General features: G+C 34.5%; 1 protein-coding gene and 1 pseudogene across 1 annotated transcript in view; one reads left to right on the top strand and one right to left on the bottom strand.

Moving 5' to 3' along the window:
* The window catches only part of CHSY3 (chondroitin sulfate synthase 3), a 266,906-nt gene that overhangs the window by 176,193 nt on the left and 73,916 nt on the right, over positions 1–16,797 (bottom strand). The gene's annotated exons all lie outside the window — the stretch shown is intronic.
* Positions 11,583–11,979, top strand: LOC112649903 (nucleoside diphosphate kinase, mitochondrial-like; annotated as a pseudogene).

Genomic DNA, 16,797 nt, shown 5'->3' with positions numbered 1-16,797 from the left:
TAACTATAAGATCAGTTACTCTCTAAACACATATAAAAATAGTTATTAAAATGGGAATATTTGATAAGTACATATTCTATAAGATATATTAGGATAGACCCACAAAAGAACAAGGCTTGTCAGTAAAGTATAAAATCGTTTTCTAAATAACAAAACTCTAAGAAATCTGTTTGATCTAACATAATCCTTCCACAATCTCTCCCACAAGAAAATGTTCATACAGAGGCACAAAGCTAGAGGATAATACTCAAAGAATAGGTTGAACCAGAAGGAGAGTACTGCAAAAGTATTTATTAATCCAATTACTAGAACTATTTCATAGTTATTCATTAAGTATGTTAAATGGACGTACAGATAGTTTTAAGGTAAACAATAACATTTCTGAATATGCTAGGAGATATTTATCTGGGCAAGAGGCATAGGATTTATTTGGCAAGTAAGAACTTACTATTTCAAATAAATTGATAAAAAAGATTTATTTGTCAAATAAGAACTTACTATATTTCCACTAAATTAATTTTAAAACAAATATAAAACTATAATTTCCCTTTAAAAATTAAAAGATCTAAAGGTCTATCTAAGCAATCTACTTTGATACTTTACAGTGGTAATTCCCATATAAGATTACCAGGCAGCGGGAACCCAGCTATGACCCCCAAGACACTTAAAAAAAACACAGTAGTTACTACAAAGGAACCATGTGTCCTTCAAACCCAGCCTCCCAACAGTAAGCTTTCTTGTTCTAAGTGTTTTGAAGAGGGCCAGGGTCGGCTTTCTCATTCCCTAGTGCTATCCTAAAAGCAAGCAATGTTTTTATACTTTCTGGAGTTCCTGTATTAAATCCAGTTAATATCACAGCTTAATACTTTATTATGTTTTACTTAAATGTGTTCCGAAGCTATGTTTTAGTAAGTCTTACATCCTACAACAGAAGATTGCTCATGAACATTTTTAAAAATTTACTTCAGGGCATTAGCATTCAACTTGTCTGAAGGAAACAATAAATATAAAAAGATATAAACACTGTTCAAGAGAAAGGAAATATGGACTGAGATTTCCTTTAAAAGAGATTTTAAAATCCTGTCACATTCTCTTATTGGAGAAAAAAGGATAATAAGGGCTTCTCAGGAGATCGGTTTAGTCAAATAACTTTATCTTTCATTGTTTTCCACTATCGTCAGGATTAGAAAGTTGTCCCCAACCTAGTGCCTGCGGACAGTAAAAGATCTACTGGAGAGGCAATGGACACGTTAATAACTGAGAAAAGCCTGGGGCAATGGAGAGACTAGCTTGTTAGGGGATCTCAGAATCAGAGTGGGGAAAAATAAGCAGTGGGAATCTAACTGTGGTAGAGCCACTAAGCTCCAAAATATTTGGAGGCAGGCGTTTCCTAAACACAGACCTTACACATCAGAACCTGATGTGTAGCATAGTAGCAATATAAAACACACAAACTGCCAACATTATTCTTTTTCTCAAAGGACTTCAAACAACCAAAAAGAAAACAATAAAAAACTAAAATCTGTATCAATCTGGCTTATATAAGTGTCTTTCGAATTCATGGCTATTGTCTTTATCTTCTCCTTACCATGACTAGATGGTTGCAGTCGTCTCCAAAAAGATGCTTAAACGATTAAATGATTTAAATGATTATATTTACTTTCACGAGATGGTTGCAGTCATCTCCAAAAAGATATTCAAATGATTAAATGATTTAAATGATTATATTCCTACTTTCACAAGTGTCACCTACAATACACCCCATATTGAGATTCTGATGTACTTCTTCATCATTCTCGTCTTACCAGAACATCCTTCTCAATCACCTCTATTACTTCAAAAGCCTTTAATGGATGGCGCCTGCCCACTGCCCACTAAATAAAACGTTAACCCTCACGTCTAATTAATCCTCAATGTGATGATAACATCTTTTACAACTTTTTGTCCTTCACAGCAAATATGTAACTGAAAAGATAATTAAAACAACATGCAGAAAAAGATGAAAGAATGATGAACCCTTCATAGTATTTAAATGTTGTAGGAAAGAACCTCAGAACAGCATCCCAAATGTAAATCAACACATAACAGTATACTATAAATTACTGTGCATGTATTGCCCATTAAGAGACCAACTTCATTGTATTAAAATTTGTTGTAAAATTTGTGTTAAAAATTCCATTGTATTTCTCAAAGTGTAATCCAAGGACATACAGCACTTGTATCACCTGGGAGCTTGTTAAAAATACAGAATCGCTGGTTTCACTCCAGGCCTACTGAATGAGAATCTTTTTTGTTTGTTTTTTAAAGATTTTATTTATCTATGTATGTATGCGTATTGCATGTTCTACCAATGGAGCCAGACATGTACTCCTCCCTTAGGTAGGTAAAGGGTGCTCTCATTACTGATTATACCCGCACAGGATTACATAAATTCCTCAGAAGCCCCATGTACTGAAAACCCCTTCCTATATGCAAGTGAAAATGACAATATTAAAAACTGAAAATCATGAAGTTCTGTTTTTTTCCATTAATGAACACTTTAAAGCCTTTCTTATCAATATCAAACTCTTTCACAAGATATATTTGAGGATATTTTCATGATATGCTGCACCTGTGCTTCATTTGCCTTTTGGGTAATTCAGTGCAGTATTTAGAAAACACAAATTTTAATTAATCATGTAAATAGTGTGAATTCTAGAAATCAAAATCTGTAGCATAAACTGTTGTTTCATAAAACATTTTCAAACACATCACCCCACCCAGACTCTTATAAAGATCACCCTGCTCTGATCTATCTGACACAAATGGTTCTTTAGCACATGTCACCACTCAGCTCAAAGATCTTCAGGAGCTAACGCTTCTTCATCCCTATGGCCTTGTGTCACACTATAAGATCTGTCCTCTTTCAGATATGCACTCCAGACACAGTCCTAAGTCCATGTCTTATCCCAAATTTCCACTGCTTAGAAGTATTCCTCCTCCTTTTCTGCTTATTTATATATAACCAAGTGTAATCCAAGATCATGATATTCAATGACTGCCCTTAGACCCCAATGGCCCAAATAGTGCTCTACTTTTCTGCAGTGCTTATTTGCTGTGGACACAAACATCCAATGCAAATTAACATGTGATGCTATATGTTGTTCATTTTCTCATATACGATTTGCCTGGTAGATTAAGTTCCATATCTCATGTCTCTAGGATTCTCATTATCTTTAGCAATATTCTAAACAGACTAGTGAGGCAATAAATATTTGTCACTAATAACACAGTGAAGGTAAACTAAACACAAAAAGGCATAAGTTAATGTATTCTTCAGCCTAACATAAATTATCTGGGGAATATATGTACATTAACCACTTCTTTCAATAGGATACTTTAGAGTTGACTACATTTCAAATTTGTAATTTAGAGTGTTAGAGTGCTTAGGACAGAAGTTATTCATTATTGTGTTAGTAGAGATGTCAACATAAAAAACAAAGACCATAATGATCAGTTTTGGGTGCTTTAATTATAAATCTTACTGGAAATACCTATAGATCGAAAATGCAATTAAAAAGAAACAACTGAGGGGTGCCTGGGTGGTTCAGTCGGTTAAGCACTTGACTCTTGATATTACCTCAGGTCACGATCTCAGGGTCCTGAGAATGAGCCCTGTGCAGGCTGTGTGTTCAGTAGGAAGAATGCTTTTTTCCCTCTCCCTCTACCCCTCCCTCTACTCACATGGGCTCTCTCTTTATATATATATCTAAAATAAATAAAGAAATCTTTAAGGAAAAAACAAACGAACATGATTCCTAAGCATAAGTACTGAAAGTTCCATAATATCCTCAGAAAGTTAATGTGAATTTAAGTTGAAATTCAATAATGTATTGACCCATGTTTAACAATGTATACCCCTGAAGGGACTTTTAAAAAACTAACTTTTATTTTTATTATACATAATATAGTTTATTTAATGAATGACTTTTTAACATCTCATCTTGTTTGTTTAAATATAGGCAAATTTTGCAAAACTAGATTCTATGATACCTTTTAAAAATTTAATATATTGTGCTTAAGTATGTGCTGTTGAAATAGAATTCTCAATTGTGTAATATTAAATAGACACAAATCATCATCTTTAGATAATGTTCAAATCATACTCAGTCCATCCCTTAACATGATATAATGACATAAAGTTATTTATGTATTATAAAAATTGCTGCTTACAAATAATATTGAGATATGAGATTAAGTGATAAGAAAAAATTAAAACATGCTTAAATATAATTTTAAAATGACAAGTTTATTCAAGCCCTACTTCACTACCTTCTAGTTTTATAAATGTTATTCCCAGTCTCCTGAGGAATATCCAAATAACTTAGAAACATTCACTTTAAAAATGATCCATTTTTAGAGATATACAGGAAACAACTCAGAGCTACCTTAATCCTTAAATATCAAGATTTGGAACTATACTATTTTTAGTTCTTCTCATTCTTATCCTAAGCAAATCTCATATTTTGTCTCATCCTATCTCGTTTTTGTTCAAGCAGATATTACTAAGTATAAAAAAAGAACAAACAGGCAAGTAGCTGGGTAACTATAGTTGTTATGGATTTACTTACTCTTTTACTTTAAGTCATCATTAATAAAAAGCAAGTTCTAATTTGCATTTCTACTTTAGAGGATTTAGAATTTTCTAATAGAACTATATCACTTATACTTAAATATATGAAAATTTTAAACACTGCAAAATATAAGCTTATTTAATGAAAGATATTGCACTACTCATTATCTGCCATTCATTTGCCAGCCATGTTCATGTTATATAGTTCAGGTAAGAAAAAATACAGTTTAAGAAAAGTGGGCTGAATGATCACTATATGGAGAATCCAGAAACAAACAAGAGACAAGTTGTATCCTGCATATACTGAAGAGTTACAGTGTGAAGTAAATTAAAATGAGTATAAAGGTTTCATAAATTCAAAAAATATTCACTTTGTCAATGGCTTCACTTCTTTTAGAACACATTCAGGTAGAGATCTTTTTTTTTTTTTTTTTAAGATTTTATTTATTTATTCATGAGACACATAGAGGCAGAGACATAGGCAGAGGGAGTAGCAGGCTTCCTGCGGGGGGCCCAAGAGGGACTCAATCCCAGGACCCCAGGATCACGCCCTGAGCCAAAGGCAGACACTCAACCATTGAGCCACCCAAGGTGTCCCTCAGGTAGAGATCTTAAATAACTGAAGTTTTCAAAGGAAAAACAAAACAAAAATAGCTATGTCATCAAACTTAAAATTTAATTGAACAAACAAATGAACAAATAAATATCCATGTTATAGGAGGTACTTAGGACAATTCTATAATTTCAATAGTGTTGGGAAACCTGGATGGCCACAGTAAAAGGATGAAAATGGTCTCCTATCTTATATCATACATAAAATCAGTCAAAATGGATGAAAGACTTAAACTTAGGTCTTAAAACTGTAAAACAAAACAAAACAAAAAAACAAAAAAAACTGTAAAACTCCTAAAAGGGAACATAGTAAGTTCCTTGACATCAGTCTTGGCAATAATTTTTTGGATTTGACACCAAAAGTAAAGGAAACAAAAGGAAAAATGAAACGCTTCCGCATAGCAAAGGAAACCATCAACAAAATGGAAAGGAAACTTACAAAATGAGAGAAAATAGTTGCCAGTCATATATATGGTAAGGGGTCAACACCTAAAATATATAAAGAATTCATAAAACTCAACATCAAAAAAAACAAACAATCCTATTAAAAAAGAGGCAGAGGATCTAAACAGATGTTTTTCCAAAGAAAACATATACATAGCTAATAGGTGAAAAGGTTCTCGATATCACCAATCATCAGGAAAATGCAAATCAAAACCACAATAATATTAAACCTTACATGTGTCAGAATGGCTATAATCAAAAAGACAAGAGATAACAAGTGTTGGCAAGGATGTGGAGAATGCTGTGCACTATTGGTGGGTACATAAATTGGTTGAGTCACTGTGGAAACAATATAAAGGCTCCTCACAACATTAAAAATAGAACTACCATACAATCCAGCAACACCACTTCTGGGTATTTATCTTCAAGAAATGAAAACCCTAACCCAAAAAGCTATCTGCATCCCCATATTCATTGCAGCATTATTCACAGTAGCTAAGACATGAAAACAACCCAAGTTGTCCACTGATGAAATGAGTTGATAAAGAAAATGTAGTATATAAAAAATGGAATATTTTTCAGCCATAAGTATGTCTGAATACTCTTCAGAAAGAAGGACATCTTACTTTTTCCAACAAGTTGGATGAAACCTGGGGGCAGTATACTAAGGAACTAAGTCAGACAAATACTGCATGATATCACTTATACGTGGAATCTAAAAAATAAGTCAAACTCATAGAAACAGAGAGTAGAAAAGTTGTTTGCAATGTTTGGAGAGAGTGGGGAAACTAACGAGAGATTGGTAAAAGAATACAAACTTTGAGCTCTAAGATAAATAAAGTTCAGAGGATCTGTGACAATAGATAGTAATGGTGTACTGAATAACTAACATTTGCAGTGAATTGAACTTAAATGTTCTCGTCAAAAAAATAAAAAGATAAACATGTGAGGGGATGGATGTGTTAAGTATATGGAGAGAACCCTTTCTAATATAAATGTATATGCAATCATCACAATGTACACTTTAAATATAATTTTGTCAATTATATCTTATAAAGCTGGAAAAGAAAGTGAACAGCTCTCATTCACATAACACACTTTTCCACACAAGGTGGACCAAGAATAAAATGCTTATAAAGCATCCTAGTTAGCTTAAAGACTTGCTGAATTTCCCACATATCAATTTCATTAAAAGAAACTATTTTTGGGATCCCTGGGTGGCGCAGCGGTTTGGCGCCTGCCTTTGGCCCAGGGCGCGATCCTGGAGATCTGGGATTGAATCCCACGTCGGGCTCCCCATGCATGGAGCCTGCTTCTCCCTCTGCCTGTCTCTGCCTCTCTCTCTCTCTCTGTGTGACTATCATAAATAAATAAAAAAAAAAAAAAGAAACTATTTTCTTGAATTCTCAAATTTCAGGACCAAAATGACTATGGTAGGTGTCAGCATCACCCTGAAATGGCCACTTTTCAACAATGGGCATTAAAATTATCTGGCTCTTGGTAAAACTACTGCATCGATGCTACTTTCACGTAAGCATGTGGTAACTATGGGATTTTACATGAAATCTAACCTGAAAAATAAAACAAAACAAAACAAAACAAAACAAAAAAAAGAAATCTAACCTGAGCCATGAAGCCTCTTCAATAAGGCTTTAGGTAATTTTTTGTTTGTTTGTTTTTTGTTTTGTCAAATTAGCTTGCCATTTAAGTTAATCATCTATCAGACACAAATCTGAAAGCGCATTCTGACACAATAAAACCCCACAAGGACCTACAACATATCACTCCTTGAAAGTTTCCTGTCCAGTCAAAGAAAACAAAGACAAATTTATTCTTACATACCAGCAAAGTCAATTATGACATAGCATCATACCTCATGAAAAACTAATTACCTGAATAATAATGCTCCTGACCACATTCCAGTTTGGAAAGCAAGAATCTGAGCTGTCATCAATATCCTGTCCAGAGTCCTAACATATTAATTAGCAACAGCCCTATTGGCATCATCAAAAAAACAGGACAAAGTTTCTGACGACATGCACAGCTGACCTTCAGTGGTTGAAGGACAGCTTAGAACAAATCAGTTTGAGTAGAAACTTACCTGAGAAGCCCTGATAACATTCCCATGCAAAATGACACAAGAGAAGTGAGAATGCACACAGGAAATTTAAAAACAAGGCAAACAGAAACAGTTATTCAAAAACAAAGAAATGAAAGCATTTATAAAGCCATCTGGGAGCATAACAATTTGGTTGGAAATGTGGCTATGTGAATTAAAATAATAAGTCTTCTCCCCCAAAAAAGACAGAAAAAAACCCACATTTAATATGTGTATCAAGTTTCAACTATTAACATTTACTTCTGCCTTTTTAGATTCTGTGTCTGCTCTCAATAATTCCTTCAATTGTAGTACAAGGATCAAGATTGTTTGAAAATGATTCTAGGAATATTCTGGATGTCTAGACATTAATCTAGCTGGGATGGGGGTTCCCCTGTCTACTGACAGGAGGGGCCATCCAGGCTCAGCTTCCTCTGATTTAACATCTGTTGACAAAGGGAACTATATATACTATCCCAAGGGTTCTAAGGTCTGCAAGCACTGGCAGTTGGCATTTTCAGGCTTTTAAACATCTGGCAACCTAAATTCAGGCTTTATGGCACCCATTAGATTATGTATCCTCCTCTGTGAGCATAGCCCTAGGAGTAGCCTAATCGTGACACATTTCCCTAAGAAACAAGAGGAACAGAGGCATCCACACTTTCTCTTCTTGATTCTTGTCTATGTATGTTGTCCCAGTAAAAACTATTCCTTAACTATGTAGACTTTGTAAACTTTGTCCTGATCCCTAAGCCGTAAAAGGCAGAGACAGAGTCCTTGTAAGAGACAACAGGAATAGAACAAGGCCATAAAGAGTAATTAAAACTTAAATATAAGCATTGGCTTACATATCAATAACCTAAAGGAAACTGGGCAGAATTGCAATTAACTGTCTTGCTACCTTTTACCCTTCATTTTGGCTTCCATGGGACTAGGTTTACGGGTTAAATCTCTCAATGTCAATTGCAGGTGCATGGACATTTGTATTCCCCAACTGAAAATACAGAAAGCTACTGGTGAAGGCACGTTCAGAATAAGGGATGCCAATTTCTACAAGCATAAGAATCTTTTAAAAAGAATATGCTATAATTTTTAATGAAATAACGATGAAGAATAGCTAATACATAGGCATTAAATTACTCTACACACATTACACCATCTCCTAAGAAACAACAAGAAATTCTCACAGAATGCTCAACCAATTTCCATACTGCTTAGTATCATTCTGTGGAATAAGGGAAGAAAGACAATCTCAGTGAGGTCCTACCTGGTTCCCATGCCAGGCCCTTCACTGGATCCTGGAACTGAGCTCTGCCATAGGCTCGAAACGTCAATCTATCCGTTAATTTCTTTAGGGGACTATTTACTCCACTGTCTTTAATAAAAAAAAGGAGAATTTTAAAGAGTTAATTCCACAGAGAATCAAGTCCTCAAACTTTCTGAATCATGACTTGTTTCTAAGATAATCCTTTTTTTCTTAGGAGAATGAATTCAACCTCCAAGGCACCTGAGGGCTGAGAAGTGGAGCCCTTTGTCGAAATTCCTGAGCACACACATAAAAAAGAACCCACAAAGTATACCTGGCTTTTACTATAGTCTGTAAAATAAGCATCAACTTCTAGGTTACCTAGATGGGATGGTGGAAGAGGTGAGAGAGACATAATGAAGACATACCAAGGGACACCTAGGTGGCTCAGTGGTTGAGCATTAGCCTTTGGCTCAGGTCACGGGGATGGAGATCCACATTAGGCTCTCTGCGGGGAGCCTGCTTGTCCCTCTGCCTATGTCTCTGCTTCTCTCTCTGTGTCTCTCATGAATAAATAAATAAAATGTAAAAAAAATACATAACAAATATATAATTAAAAGGTAGTGGATGTCAATATCTGAATATAAATGAAAGTTAGCCAAGATCTTTTACACTTAGAGAAAAGATGTAGATTTTTAAATAAAGTATAATCCTGGGTTGGCTTGAAATTTGAAATTGAAGATATTTCTTGTCATTAACTCTTCTATTATTGATAGTCAAATATAAATTATACATACTCATTTTACCTACCTTGTTATTTGTACCTGTAAGCTACTGTGATAGCACAGCTTTCCAAAATGCTACACCAAAATCCTAAGATGGTTTTAAACTAAAGTATGGAAAAACAATCTTAACATGCCCATATTTTTAATAAAAATCAACAGAAGGTAAAATATATATTATTCTTAATCATTATCTTTGAAAACCAAGTGTCTATTCTCTTAAAAAGTTATGAGCTCTTTAAAAATAGTGATTATCTTTATAAAAATTATTTTTTCAACACTGTTCAAAGTTAGCTGTTTCCGAGACATAATGCTGAATTTCATCACAAGTTTCTTGGCAGGCCAGAGATTTCAGCTTTCTGAGTGAAAAAAAGTGATGCTGTGTATGAGAAAAATGACAACCACGTAAGCACAGTCTTACAAAAAATCGGTGTTCACAAATAAGAAAATAATTTCAAATATAGTCTTCAATGATTTGTACTGACATAAAATGAGTTGAGGATCATTTTTTCTTTTTTGAAGATACATTTATATGCCACTGGGACTACAGCCTGTGATAAACACACAGTTGATTATAAACAGTCACATATTTTAGGTGAATGAATTACATCATATAATGTTATTACTTCCTTCTCGTACTCAACACACATTTCCTAAGAGGCTTTTTAGAGCAGGCAGGCACTATGTCATGTGCTGAGCATAACATGGAGAGTTATAGAAAGATAATGCTGGACCTTATTGAATTTACAGTCTCAAGAGCGAAATAGAAATTGGATGAATAACTGCACACAAAGATGGAATTATATTGTGCTAAGTGCTATTAATGGGTGACCAGAGAGACCATTTTGTATCTGACATCAAGGCAAAAACGCTAGAAAGATAAGTAACAATGCATTTTTAAAATTTTTGCATCAAAAAATATGGTAAAGTTGTTTTAAAAGGCCAAACAACAAACTAAAAATATAATTTTGCCACATGTGGCAGAGAGAGAACCAATTTCCATACTGATTGAAGCGTTCCTACAAATCAGTAAGACAAGGCAAAAACACAAAGAAAAATGGGCAATCAAAAAAGGAATATAAACGGATTTCAAATACATAAAAAGATCTTGAGCCTTTTACATCATTAAAAATGCAAGTTAAACAGCTTAAAACAAAACTGGCATTTCTCACTAACCAGATTAGCAAAATTTGAGAAGACTGATCATAAACAATATTGTTAAATACCTGGAAGGAAAGGCATTTTTAGACTCTTGGTATAAATATAAATTGTGGCAAATAACTTACAGCAAAATTTGGCAAGATCTATGATCACTTAGAAAATGCAAACCCTTTGACTTGAGATTTTACTTCAAGAATTCATCCAATGGATATATTTAAATATATATATATATATATATATATATATATATATACATATATATATATTTATACTAATATTTGTCATACCATTGTTTTTAAATGCTAAAAAGGCTAAAAGCTCTCTAAATGTTCATTAACAGGCTATTCAATACATAGAATCATATTCACACAATGAAATACCATGCAGTTGCTTAAAAAATAAAAAGAATAAGACTCCTCATGGACTAACATAGAAAGATCTTAAAAAGATAAACTTGTAAGTCGGGAAAAATAACCCAGGGATTAACAGCAAATGTACTCATTTAAGTATATATATACACATACAGATGCTAGCATAAGAGTAAAATATTTCTAAATATTTTACTGTTAAATTACTGCAACTTAAATAATTGATTACTTCTGGACCCTGGTTGCATGAAGTCATGGGATGCAGAAGCAGATTGTTGAGGATGTGATCCAGCACTTCGAGAGGAGGGGCTTCAAGCTGATGGGGATGAAGATACTGCTGAGCACTACCATGACCTGCAGACGAAGTCATTCTACCCAGCCCTCCTCAGCTACATGAACTCCGGCCCCGTGGTGGCCATGATCTGGGAAGACTCCAACGTGGGTGCTCCTCAAAGGCCATGATGGGACACACAGACTCAGCTGAGGCTGCCTCTGGCACCATCAGGGGGTATTTCCAAGTTCACATCAACAGGAACATCATCTACTCCAACGACTACATGGAGGGGGCCCAGAGGGAGATCCAGCTATGGTTTCAGAGCAGTGAGCTGGTGGATGGGGCAGAGGAAAGCCACCAGAGCAGCATCTATCCAGCCTGAGCACTCAGGTTGCCCTCAGCTACCCCACCAGCCACCCAGGATGAACCACCTCTGTCATCCAGAACTTGAGCCTACACCAAGGCCACCTCCAGTCTAACTTCTGCTCCACCCCACCCCAGAGAGGTTGAGCGACCAACTTTATGTGCCTTTTAGTATCCTAGGCCAATAAAAAAAATCATACCAAATCCTTTCTGTACCAAAGTGCCAGACAATCTTTGGGGCACCTCCAAAAGTGTATAGTGTTACCTCCCTTCCCACTAAGAGAGGTGGGAAATTAAAATTCACTGTGTTGTATGGGGGGTGGATCATTTATTACAGTTTCTGCCATTTCTGAGGCAGAATGGGATGAGGACTATATGCAAAGTTGTAAGAATCTGAGAGTAGAAATAAAGCTTACTTTCTCTCTCACACACACACACACACACAAAGAAAGAAAAAAAGGCAGTAATATGGTTACATGCTAGTCAGAATGAGTGATTAAGTACAAGGATCCTAATCCTAACACATATTAATTTGCCAACTAAAGTTGAGCAAGTCACTTAAACTTTCTGAGCTCATTTTTTCCCACCTAAAACAGCACATAATAAATAGTACCTACTTCTAAAAACCAGGATGAAAATTATGTGACATTTATAAAACATTCAGAACAGTGTTTTGAGTGCCATATCACTGAACAGAAGTTTGTTATTCCAAAAACTAAAAATAGAACTTAAAACATTCCCACACTCAACACATAGAACAATAATTATTATTTTATCTATAATAATAATAATAATAATAATAATAATGAATATATGTAAGAATGTGGAAATGTAAAACTACTGCTTTACAGCACAATTTGGTATAACATAGTATGACTGGGGATTTACTAGGAAATTGCCTCAAACAGAACAACATGTTACAATTAGAAATAGCTTAGTTCTTTCAAGCGAAACATTGAGGCCAATCAGAGATTTAAAAGCCAAAGCCACTGAAGGTGACAGCAACTACAAATGATCGCTGCCGCTATGAAACACAGGATGTACTGATGAGTCAGGACTACTGATCACAAGCCACCTCCCCTACCTATAGTACTATCAATAACAGACATCAGAATCAGAGATTGCTTCCTTGCTTCACCAGGATGGTATAAAGATATATTCCATTTGAAAATCTAAAGTATATGAATTGCATTCAAGAATTTAAGACAAAAATCTTTAAATACCAAAGAATGCCAGCTTTTCCCATTCCATACCCTATGTTGTATTTGTGATTAACTTTAGCATCATTTTGTCAGTAAAAAAGAAATAAGGCAGTGATTTCTGTTTTCTAACTGAAAAGTTTATATGAAATCAAATGTTATTAAAAAATAAATAAGAGTAGGGGAGATATTCTTATTCTTATAAAAAGCCATATAGGCTTAACCAAGGAAATCATTTGTTAGAATGCCAATGTAATGTACTATTGAACTCTAGTCGATTTTAATTTACTTTTATTGTTGTATGTGATTGAAAGGTAAAAGAAAATGTGTGCCTTTGCCACTGTGTGTAACATCCTGGAAGAGAATGCTTGCAAATCTTCAATTTTAGCAAGCTGGCTTGCATGGTCACATGGAAGGTCTGAACTGCTGAAAGTGTGCCCAGAAAAGAAAACTTCAAAGGAAAGCTACAGAACAACTTTAATTAATTAAAAGATTCTTTATTCATCCTTGATTGTCTATTTCCAGGGCTTCTTAGAATTAACTGGCATAACAAAGAGTAGTTTGTACTACTATAGGATGAGTCTATCACAGTGAGGGTGCTCACTACAGTGCAGTTATGTAGACAGCTGCAAGAAGCAACTTCATTTCCCCTAATATCCCTAGGACAATGTTATTCCTCGCATTCTTTTTTAATCTAAGGTCTACAAGTAACCTGCTTCCCTGATTCCCAAAAGGAAACAAGAATCGTCCCCTTCATCCTCTTCCTCCTCTTTTTTCTCTTATCTCTTCATTTAGTGACAGACTGCCCATGCTATTTAAAATCTATCACTTATGGCTACATTCCACTTACATTACTTACAAAAGCTGCATTTCACAACTGTAACAATGGCGACAGAAGAAATTTATGTGATTACGGTAGAAAATGATGACAATTAAACTTTTAGAAATACTCGGAAGCTTGTTGATCAGATCTCAAAACTCATCTACTGTTTACCTTTATTATTGTTACACTATCGAAGGAACAAAATCTTGAACATATCAATGCTATCATTACTTTGTAAAAGAACACAAAGTATAATTAATGTATGATGAAATTTCACACTCAGGGTGCCAAATATAAATTAATGTAATAGACAACCAAAAATCTAGAAGTTACCTTGATTCTATCTATACAATCACTTCCCACTCTAAATCTACCTTCCAATCTTTTAACTCTGCCTTCTAAATTTCCCTTCAGAAGTCCAAGCTGGCATCGTCTTTCACCTGAATTGCTACCACAGGACTCTCTTAATTTGTTCCAACCTCCAGACTCATCTTCCTCCAATAATCTCCCCTGCTGTCCCCAGATGTTCTTCTGAAGGGCAAATACAATCATACTATTCTTCAACTTGAATGCTTTGGTCACCATCCCTGTAATTACACCCACAGAGACCAACAACCTCTCCAGCTCTATCCTGTCACTCATCCCTAAAGATCTATTTGATATCCCCCTATGATCTCTTGTCTTGATGCTCCATTTGTCTGAAATGCCCTTTCAGGCATCCTAAGACCTGCTAATAAACCCCCTTTCCTAGGTTTTAGCTTAGGTGTAATTTCCTTGGGAAGGCTAGATTATGTGCTCTTCCTCTGAAAATTCACAGCCCCCTGGGATTTCTTCTTTGGAACCTTTGTCAACTATGAATTAATCACCCTACTGCTTCTCTACTGTCAGTATTCTACTGTAAACACCTTGATTGCTGGGACTGTTCTTCTTCTTCTTCTTCTTTTTTTTTCATTTTATGGTCCTCAAAATCTATCCTAGAGAAGATGCTCAACAAATTGTTACTAAATGAATCAATGAGTCAGTCCAGAAAGAAATGAATATAAGTAAAAAGCACTACTATATAAACAAATGAAATCTGACTGGATTAATCCAACCTTGATATGAATGAGACTGGGGTAATATTTCTAGCATTGAGTCAGGTACAACCAGATAGTGAAGCTGAGGTCTATAAAACTGAAAGTTTGAGTTGACAATATATTACCTACCCATCTTCAAATATGCATATAGCTTAATGTTCAATTTTTTTAATCTTCATATTCAATTTCTGTTTGGCTAAAAGGGAAACATTTTGAAACCCATCATTCTTAAGACTGGCTTGTAGAAACACCATAGAACCAGAAAGCCAGGACACACACACATACACACATTCATATCATTTTAGCACCTATTCCTGCTGCTTCGCAGCTTGACTTGATTCAAATCATTGAATGTCCCTAAGCCAATTCCATTTATATTTAAAACAAAATTTCCAAATTATATCTTCTACTAACTTTAGCATTTCCTATCAGAAATTTTCAGGCATTATTTCACATTATAATCACTTTGTATTTTTGTTAAAAAAGTAGAATTTCAAATATGCTGTTTTTTATACTTTCATAATTCTATGTGTCTATGACAGGTTAAGTGATGAAAAATTCTAAAAGGTGGAACAAAATAATTACTTTCAAACTTGATTATGTACTAAGCAAAATGTTTTTATTTATTCAGTAAATTTTTATTGAATACCTGCCATACCTGAAATATATTTGTTGCTAATACCACTGGGTTTATTTGTATTCTCTGTTAATACTGTCCATATTAACCAATTTTTTAGACTAAGGGTTAGCAAACTATGACTCTTGGATTATCTGTTTTGGTAAATATATTTTTACTGGAATATAACCATATTCATTCATTTGGTTGGTACAAAAGTCCAGATTATCTATCCAGCCTGAAAACCACAACAATGGAGTTAAATAGTTGCACAGGCCCAAAGTATTTATGATCTGTTCCTTTACAGAAAAAGTTTGCTGAGTCCTGATCTAGGTACTTTACTTCTATTAAATCACTAAATCACAAAAACAATCCTATGAGAAATTAGCACTATAATAATTCACATTTTATGGGTGATAACTGGGGTACCAAGAAGTTAAGTAATTTGCCAAATATCACAAAATCAACAAGTGGCAGAGCTAGGACAAAGGCACTCTGGTTCTAAGCCTGTGTTCTTAACTAAGATCTAATTTAACAGAAAAAAAAAAAAAAAGCAAAAGAATGCTATTTGAAATCTCTTTTTGTTGTTGTTTAATCTGCATGTTAGGGGTGCTTGGGTGGCTCAGTCAAGAATTCTACTCTGATTTTGGCTCAGGTTATGATCTCAGGGTCCTGTGTTGAGCTCTGCCCTGGCCTTTCTCCTTCTCCTTCTCCCTCTGTCCCTCCTCACCACTCTCTTTCTCTCTCTCAAAAAAAAAGAAAAGAAAAAGGAAAAGGAAAATCAAATCTGCATGTTAGTTTTCCACTGTGGCACATCATTTTTACAAAACTTGATATGAGAGAAAAAAGGAATCTCTGCAAAATGGTAAACCTGGATGTCAGTGCTTTTATTCAAATTAACCTAATGTATTTTATTTAATGAATAGTTTGCTAGTTTTAAAATTAACAATGGTTCTATAGATATTCAATAATAATATGTACCACAATAGTAAATACTTACATATAAAACAGAGTAGTATCCTTTAGAGTCATGCTAGATGTTCTAAAATCTACCAAAATCTATTTGATAGAATTCTTAATCTTGAGGTTTTCTTCTTTCAATGACATTTTTTTTTTTTTGGTT

This window comes from Canis lupus, chromosome 11, assembly GCF_003254725.2.
Source record: "Canis lupus dingo isolate Sandy chromosome 11, ASM325472v2, whole genome shotgun sequence".
NCBI lineage: Eukaryota > Metazoa > Chordata > Mammalia > Carnivora > Canidae > Canis > Canis lupus.
This window is presented reverse-complemented; position numbering and strand designations above follow the sequence as displayed.